Here is a 9576-nt window from a genome sequence, read left to right on the forward strand (position 1 = left end):
AATGGTTATATTTATGAAAAAAGGGAATTTCCATCAGACTTCAAAAAAAAGTGTTATACTCATGATACCAAAGAAAGCAGGGGCAGATAAATGTGAAGAATACAGAACAATTAGTTTAACTAGTCATGCATCAAAAATCTTAACTAGAATTCTATACAGAAGAATTGAGAGGAGAGTGGAAGAAGTGTTAGGAAAAGACCAATTTGGTTTCAGGAAAAGTATAGGGACAAGGGAAGCAATTTTAGGCCTCAGATTAATAGTAGAAGGAAGATTAAAGAAAAACAAACCGACATACTTGGCGTTTATAGACCTGGAAAAGGCATTCGATAACGTAGACTGGAATAAAATGTTCAGCATTTTAAAAAAATTAGGGTTCAAATACAGAGATAGAAGAACAATTGCTAACATGTACAGGAACCAAACAGCAACAGTAACAATTGAAGAACATAAGAAAGAAGCCGTAATAAGAAAGGGAGTCCGACAAGGAAGTTCCCTATCTCCGTTACTTTTTAATCTTTACATGGAACTAGCGGTTAATGATGTTAAAGAACAATTTAGATTCGGAGTAACAGTACAAGGTGAAAAGATAAAGATGCTATGATTTGCTGATATAGTAATTCTAGCCGAGAGTAAAAAGGATTTAGAAGAAACAATGAACGGCATAGATGAAGTCCCATGCAAGAACTATCGCATGAAAATAAACAAGAACAAAACAAAAGTAATGAAATGTAGTAGAAATAACAAAGATGAACCACTGAATGTGAAAATAGGAGGAGAAAAGATTATGGAGGTAGAAGAATTTTGTTATTTGGGAAGTAGAATTACTAAAGATGGACGAAGCAGGAGCGATATAAAATGCCGAATAGCACAAGCTAAACTAGCCTTCAGTAACAAATATAATTTGTTTACATCAAAAATTACTTTAAATGTCAGGAAAAGAGTTTTGAAAGTGTATGTTTGGAGTGTCGCTTTATATGGAAGTGAAACTTGGACAATCGGAGTATCTGAGAAGAAAAGATTAGAAGCTTTTGAAATGCGGTGCTATAGGAGAATGTTAAAAATCAGATGGTTGGATAAAGTGACAATTGAAGAGGTATTGCGGCAAATAGATGAAGAAAGAAGCATTTGGAAGAATATAGTTAAAAGAAGAGACCTATAATTTTACCTGTAAAAATAATAAATACAAGATTAAAAATAATTTTAAAAAAAGATTATAAATTGTTAAAAAATGAAGAAACAGCTGTTCTCGACTAAAGAGAATAAATGGCTCAACTGAAATAATTAGCATTTGAATAATTATAAATACGAGAGCTCTCACAGTTGAGGTTCAATTTAACGGTTTAATTTTTTCTTAATATTCGTGTTTAGTGCCAAGGCTTGTTTGTATAAGATACTGTTCATTATAATTTCCCTTTTAAAATACTCAAAATAATTTCTTTTAAAACAAAATCACTTTCATAAAGCTTTGAAAATGAATAACAAATTGACAGGATTTTACAGATATGTTTACTTCTCAATTACGCTTTTGTTGTATATGTACATTCTTTCAGAGTTTAATTCTAATATGTTTGAGGTATAGTTTTTGATGTTTTGTGTACAACTTAAAAGTTTTTTTGGCGAATAATGGCAACATTGTAGAAATGAATAGAAAATTGTTCAGTTAACGATAACCAAAAAAATAAAAATTATGTTGTGCGTACACCATATATCTTACTTTTTTCTTGTGCAAGATAGCCTTTTTTATCTAAATAAAATAAGGAACAGTTTTTTATATTATCAGATTTGCATTAGTGTTTTACACTGTATAAAATGTGTTTTGTGAAAATGTAGAATTATTGAAGCCATCCAAAAAATTAAAAATATGTTATTAATTATAATATATTAGAATTCAAATAAGACTTTTTACGAATTAAAAAAATTATTTTGCATGTTCCTAAATAAAAGTATTTGCCAGTCATGGAAATCATTGCTATTATGAGCATTAACATTAACCTTTAATTAATGTCTAAAGACACTAATTTTGGAAACAAGTTCTAAAATTTGACATTTATTTGGTATTCGATTACAATCATTTTGCACAGTTTCAAATTGTGAATGTAGTAGTTATTTTATTGTTGTAGAAGAAACAAGAATGCAATGCCAGATGTATACTGTGACACAATAACATTGCCTACTTATATAAAACAGTAACTTCCTTACTACAGTTACTTTTTAAAATGAGCCACGCAAAAAACTTTTGAGCTACCTTGCAATATATCACATTACTATGGTTAGTGTTACGACAATGTAAGCATTTTATTTGTAGAATCAAATCTATAGACATTAATAAATTTACTTATTATTGTTATTGTCTTATATTCTTCCTACTTCATTTAATCATCATGTCATTATCACAATTCCAAGTTCCCTCAGAGGCCACCACTCATCCTTCTTTTAATTTTTCTGTTCTAATACTTACCCACTGCTCTGTTCAGGTCATATCTCCTCATCTCATTTTCATTATTTCTTTTCATCTTATTCTCATTCTTACCTTTGTTCTTCCTGATCTTCCTTCCACTTAAGTACTTGTATACATATCCCCTGTTTATGTGGTCGTACATACCATCCAGTTATTTTTCAATTCCTTCCAATAGTTCCTCTGCAACACTCAATTCCTAATAGCCTTTTTCCTTGTTAAATGTATATAATTTATTATTGACCTGTATATTTCCTATGACCTATACAGGTCATATTTGATTATTGACCTGAATTTTGTACCCATTCTATACCAATGCATCCGATCTCTAGAATATGGGTCAAAATAGATAACATAGTAAAATTCCATTCTTCTGAGACCTGTTTGAATTTCTGGAATACCCAGATCAACTTTTCAGTGACATTTAAATATATTTTTTTAATTTTTATAATAACTGGAAATTATATTAGTATAAAGTTTACTTATTTTTACAATTAACAAATATGAAATCATTTTAATAATAATATTAAACTCTTTATTTACTAGCCATTATTATCTTTAACCGATTTAAAAATATATTACAGTTTATCAAATTTCACAGTACTGTAATTATTTTAAAGTATATTTTATTTACAAATCTATGCACAAGATTAAACAAAGTAGTTTTTCACACAATATAAACTTAATTTTAATTGTTAATCATTGATTTCACATTCAATTTTCTTATAAATTCACAAATATTTAGAACCTATGGATGAAGGATTAATAAAAAGCAATTAAACATCAGTATAAAAACTAATTACTGAGAAAAATCATTGAGAACTTAAAAAGAAAATATCCCATCCGTATAAACATGCATTTATTGAAATAAAAAATAAAGCGATAAATAATAAAAATAGATAAAATAATTTTTTAAATATAATTAATTAAAAACTGACCGTAATAGAACAAAAAATATATAAACAAGTTTCTCGTATTAACATAAACAAAGGACCAGAAGCTAAATTTCTTGATAGTTTATCATCATTTATTATATTTGAATTATTTGTAAAATTAGTTTCTCTAGTATATTGATCGGCAAGTGATGAATTACTACTATTGTTTACTGTTTGATTCATTAATAAACTATCTTCACTTCCTTTTATATGAAAGCTTCGTTCCTCCAAATTAACCCTAAAATTAGAAGAAAAAAATTAGTCAGCATTAAGAACCAGTAGTTTCATAAACAGTTAACTCACAAATATCGCACTAAATTTAAAAAACTGAGCTCTACAAATAGAATAAATAAAATAAAAATACAAAACACAATTGTCTATCGTAACTGATAATGGAAGGTTTGGCCAATGACAAAACTAATCCTACTGCATTAGAAATATTTTAAGTACTCTTTTCAAGGTCTATAGATATCCCTTATTGATCTTAGATTATTAAGCTAATATTTCCACTGTTCCTGATCATTTATTTTTACTTTTAATATTTTCACGGGAAAGTGTGTTTGTGTGAATTCATCATATGTCTCATGTAACAGTGCCAATTCACAACGCAGCCATATCTATATACAACACTACTCATTGTATAATTAGTTACATAGTAGTCATGTAGTGAAACATTTATATAATGTTACGTCTTCTAAGTTCTAAAACCCTTGATCTTTTCATATAATCACTCTTTTGTTCTCATGTTCAATTTTTGTGTTTCAGTTATTTATTTACTCTAATGTTATTTAAAGTTAATATAATGCAATTTTTTTAAGTTCTTTGGAATGTATAGAGTATTCCTAGATTTGTGTCTGATGACTGCAGTTATAACATTATTCTGACACTGTGTTTGATACCAATTCAGCTGATAATAGTACACAATTTTTATAACCCTTACGAATAAAAGGCTGTGAAAAAAGGCTTAAGTTAAGTGCAGAAAAACAGATCATTTTAAATGCTTATGAAAGCAAATTACACAATAATCCACAGCGTTGATTTCGGATGTCGTTAATGAAATTGCTAATAAGTGGAAGTTGTGCTGCTTCAGTGTACAAAGTGATTCGCAAGTATTAAACTACTAATGAATTACGGTCTATTAAGAAAAAAAACCCGGTTGAAGAAAAAGTTGACGATATCAATAAAAACACGATTCGTAAAAAAATACACAAATTTTATTTTCAAAACAAACTGTCTACAATAGACAAAGTATTACAAGTTGTAAATGACGATAACAATCTACCGTATTTCCAAAGAAACACTTTTTATAAATTTTTAAAGAGTCTGAATTTTAAATATGAAAAATGGGGCTGGGAAAGTGCTTTAACTCACAGATATATCATTATGTGACAAAGACATTACCTCACTGAAATAAAGAGAATGAGGCAAGAAGGCTGTACAATATATATCATGGATGAAACCTGGGTTAACAAATACTATAAGAAAAATTTTGTTTGGAGTCTGAAAATAAAAGTTTTATATGTGGCTCATATAAAACGAGTTACACATATCGGCAGGAATAATTTGTCAAGTATATTGGCAGTTTTATCAGTTTGTTAATGGTGGTCTCTGGATTTCTGAATCTCAGGAGGCTATCATAACGAGATGAACGGCATCTTTTTATTTTAAATTGTTTATCAATGTATTTTACCTCTTCTGGAAGATAATTCGATTATTGTCTTAGACAATGCCCCTATTATTCATGTAAAAAGAAAAAACTGGCATGGACTTCCTGTCACAGATGACAGTGAAGGATATCCTGCCAGATATAATGATGGTTTTGCCACGCCTGCTCCAGGCAAAATCTCTAAAGGACTGTATCCACTCCTTAATAGAGTGCCTCATGGCCGTACTGTCTAGGTATGGTTAGGCCCACCCTCAGACTCTTGCAGTGGAACGCCAACTCAGTAGTAGGCCGGACGGAGGAACTAAGCCGTCTGGCCGAGGATCTACTGATAGACGTGATACTGTTGTCTGAGACGTGCTTGAACCAAAACAAGCAACTGACCCTTCGGAACTATTTTAAATATAGGACGGATAGGCCAGTTCGACCCGGAATTCGCACCTCTGGTGGAACTGCGGTTTTAGTCCACAGACGCCACATGCATATGTGCGTTGTTCTTCATACAAACGTGATGGAGCAAACGTGTGTGCATGTGGAGCATCTAGGCACGGTGTATCGGCTGGTTTCGGCTTATAGCAAGCCGAACGATGCGGTAACCGGCGCAGATCTGGATGCCGTGCTGGAAAATTGGCCGCTTGGTCGTCGTAGGCCCTGAGGTGCCCACGTTCTGTCATCGCACAGGCAGATGTAGCCCTGACGTGCTGGATATCGCAGTCATGAACGGGGGTACCCTCCCATTCATGATTGAAACGATAGAAGACCTAAGCTCGGACCATTTCCCTGTCCTGTTGGAACTAGGTCAGGCAGGGGGTGGCCGAGATCCCCCGCCTATACCCCGAAGGTCAGTTAACTGGAAAAGGTTCTACGAGATCCTCCAGCGGGAGTACAGGCCGGTAAATCCTGAGCTCCTGAACACCCCGGAGGAAATCGACGACACTGTCGGGCGCGTCACGTCGTCAATGACCGAGGCCCTGGCAGGCAGCTCATCGGCCAAGACTCGAGCAGTTGTTCGAAACGACCTCCCTCCTCATATCTCCGAAGCCATAACGGAGAAACGACGACTGAGGAGGAGATATCGAATCACCCTGTCCCCCGCTGATAAGCGGGCCTTTTATAATCAAACGGACAGGGTAAAACAACTGCTTACAAGCCATCGAGAGGATTCGTGGAACGAATACCTCGCCACGGTCTCTGACGACATCTCCTCGGTGTTCAGGTTGAACAGGAGACTGCGAGAAGGGAAGAAGCCTCGCCATCCGGTTGTGGGGCAGCGAGGTTTTCTTGCATACTCGGAGGCGGAGAGGGCCGAGGTTTTCGCCGATACCTTGGAGGAGCAGTTCACTCCAAACCCCCCTCCCTCACCGAACGACGAGCACACAACCGAGGTGGAATCCTTTCTTGTAGATTATTTCTCACAGGTGGAGGACGCCCCTCTAGAGATTGACCAAGTCACTGAAGCGGAAGTTTCCGCAGCCATTAAGGCCACAAGCCCCGACAAGGCCCCGGGTGTCGACGGGATCAGCGCCCGTGCATTCCGGAACATACCGGCCTCCGTGATTACAGCAATTTCGGTGATATTCACGTCCATTTTGTACGTTGGATATTTCCCGAATAATTGGAAAACGGCCAAAGTCGTATGTTTACCCAAACAGGGGAAAAGTTCACTTTTCCCACGGAATTATAGGCCAATCTCCCTGTTACCGGTATTGTCTAAGTTGTTCGAGCGAATTTTCCTCGAAGAAAAACTGAGGCGATACATGGAGGGAGAAGTGCGGCCCGAGCAATTTGGGTTCAGGGAGGGTCACTCAACTACCCTCCAACTGGTAAAAATAATAGATGACCTTGTCGGAGGCCTGAACAGGAAAGCGGTGACTGCAGCCGTCTTTCTGGATGTGGCCAAGGCCTTTGACAAAGTTTGGCATAGCGGGCTGCTTTACAAGCTAGCGCGATCGGCGATCCCTTACCGCTATGTCAGACTGATGCGGTCATATCTGCTAGACCGACATTTTGTCGTGCGCGTAGGGGGAACGATTTCCTCTACCAGAGAAATAGCCGCTGGGGTTCCCCAAGGAGCAGTGCTCTCCCCGTTCCTGTACACTTTGTACGTGAACGATATGCCGCTGTCGGAAGGGGTCAAAACGGCCCTTTACGCAGACGACACGGCATATTTCTACAGATCCGCAAATGTGGATTACGCGGTCCGGAGGCTCCAAAGGCAGCTGGACTTAGTGGAACCGTGGCTCGACATGTGGAGAATCAGGGTCAACGGTGAAAAATCGGTGGCCGTGATGTTCACATGCAAGACACGAAAACCGACCAGAGCTGGAAATCTCAGGGGAGAAAATCCCTTTTGAGAAAACAGTTAAGTACCTGGGGGTGGTGTTGGACAGGCGGCTTACCTTCGGCGAACATGTAAATTATGTGACCCGGAGGGTTAAGGCCGCCAGAGCCTCGCTATACCCAGTGCTGAACAGTGCCAGCCCGTACCCACTGGCAACTAAGCTTCTCATTTTTCGGCTGTACGTACTGCCGATTCTAACATATGCTTACCCGGCATAGGGGGCAGTGTTGAGCTCCTCGCTTCAAAAGAAGATCGAGGCCGTCCAAAACATCGCGTTGCGGACGATCTTTGGAGCTCCGTGGTTCGTCAGGAACGCCACTCTCCGATCTGATGCGAGATTTCAATCCGTGTCCGAGGTGGGGGTGGCGCAGGCGCGCAGACTGTTCGGGAGAGCGGCAGTGTCCGAAAACAGTCATCTTCGGGACATCTGCCGAGAGGACCCAACCCCGACAGTTGTAAGGAAGCGGCCTCACGCCGTACTGGACGAACCACCGTGATGGTGCGGTGCGGGAGCCGAGAATCGACAAACCAGGCTTAGGGGCCTCCATATCGCATGAGCCGTAAACGGAATAGCGCGTCAGAGGCGTTTCCGGGGTCGCGAGTGCTTAATTTCCGCGAGTTATATAGTCTGAAGACGTCAAATACGGTAAGTCGCGCATAAAAACAAAAACACCGTCAAAATTTTTAAATTTTTTTTTTTTTTCCGCGTGTGTTTTGTTCTGTTTCTCTTTTTTCAGAAACGGGAGAAACGTGGATGTGGTACGACTCGTCGTGCCGTCTTGGGAAACGGCCTTTCCGTCCTCTCATCCTGCCAGTCCCTGCCAGTCCAAAGAAAAGTAAAAACTAAAAATCTTCTCTCGTGTGTGTGTGTTCTGCTTCTTTTGTTGCAGATACCAGCAGCCACCGCAGGACAAATGGTTTCTTCACTGCGGCCACGCGGTCCCCCCAGCCCCTTCTCGGACACACGTGTGTCTGAAGGTTGATAGTTGTGTGGAGTGAATAATTTCTGTTTACTTCTTCTAAGAAAATCGCGCCCCAAAACCGCGATCGCGAATAGGTATCACCATTCTGTAAGTTCCCTATTACCTTCCTTTCCTTTCAAGAAAGAAGAAAGAGGGAACGAGCCCAGCAGTCACAAGCGCAGCAGCCACTGACAGCACAGAAGAACGAAGAAACCTGCACTTTCCCCCGTTCAGCCCTTCGGGGCTTCGGGAATTCCAAGGTTAATGGTATGTAACTTCGGTTACTACCAATTCTTGGAAAGTGCAGGCCAAAGAAGAACGAAGAGGTCTTCGGAAGAAGAAGATGATGAAGAGGAGGGAAGATCCTCTACTCATCCCAACATCACGGACTGGAGTCCGGAACAGAGCACAGCAGAGATGCGTCCTGAAAGGCAGCCATAACAGAAGTGGATGAAGAACTTCTACACAACCTTTCCTTTAACACTTACTAGTAAATGAAATTAAACCAGCAATTGCGACTCCTCCGGAGTAGGGGTCGCATTGCTCCCTCCTGATAGTTAGTGCCCCGTTGTGGCGTATTCCTGCTAGCCTATGAAGCGTTAGCACCGAAAGGACTTCAGTGGACGGTCTGAAGGGGAATTGCGTCGGGAGGACAGGTTTCATAAGCCTAGCCTTCCACGGTCGGCCCATAAAATGGGTTCGATAACGCTGGTTTAACAACGGATTGGAATGCAATTAAATCCGTCCTTAAAATACTAAATAATAATTAACAAAACTTGAAAAAATTAGACCCGCTATTAAAAATTAACCCTTTTAAAAAAAAACAAGCCCGATTGGAATGATCCAGCAGCAAGGGACTCTGTCCAGGTTCTGCGATAAAGTAAGGAGTAATAAACTCCTGCCAACTTTGCATTCCATAAAAAGAAAAAATTCCAGCCGTGTTTAGGAAAAAGAATGATATCAAAATGTAGCTTAGTTCAAAAGTAATTTTGAAGAGGATTAACTTAAGGTTCAATCATTGCAAAGGGTTTTGCATATTAAAAGTAATTTTAACATGTATAAAATTAATGAGCTGGCAAGATCCAGTGGTAAAACCGTGCTTCGATTACCTCTTTATCATTGTGAACTCAATCCAATTGAGTGAATTTGAAATCACAAGTTACATACCGCCAGAAAATACTACTTTTAAAATATCTGATGTTAAAAATTCATACTTAAAG

This window comes from Lycorma delicatula, chromosome 10 (assembly GCF_047948215.1).
Source record: "Lycorma delicatula isolate Av1 chromosome 10, ASM4794821v1, whole genome shotgun sequence".
NCBI classification, from domain to species: domain Eukaryota; kingdom Metazoa; phylum Arthropoda; class Insecta; order Hemiptera; family Fulgoridae; genus Lycorma; species Lycorma delicatula.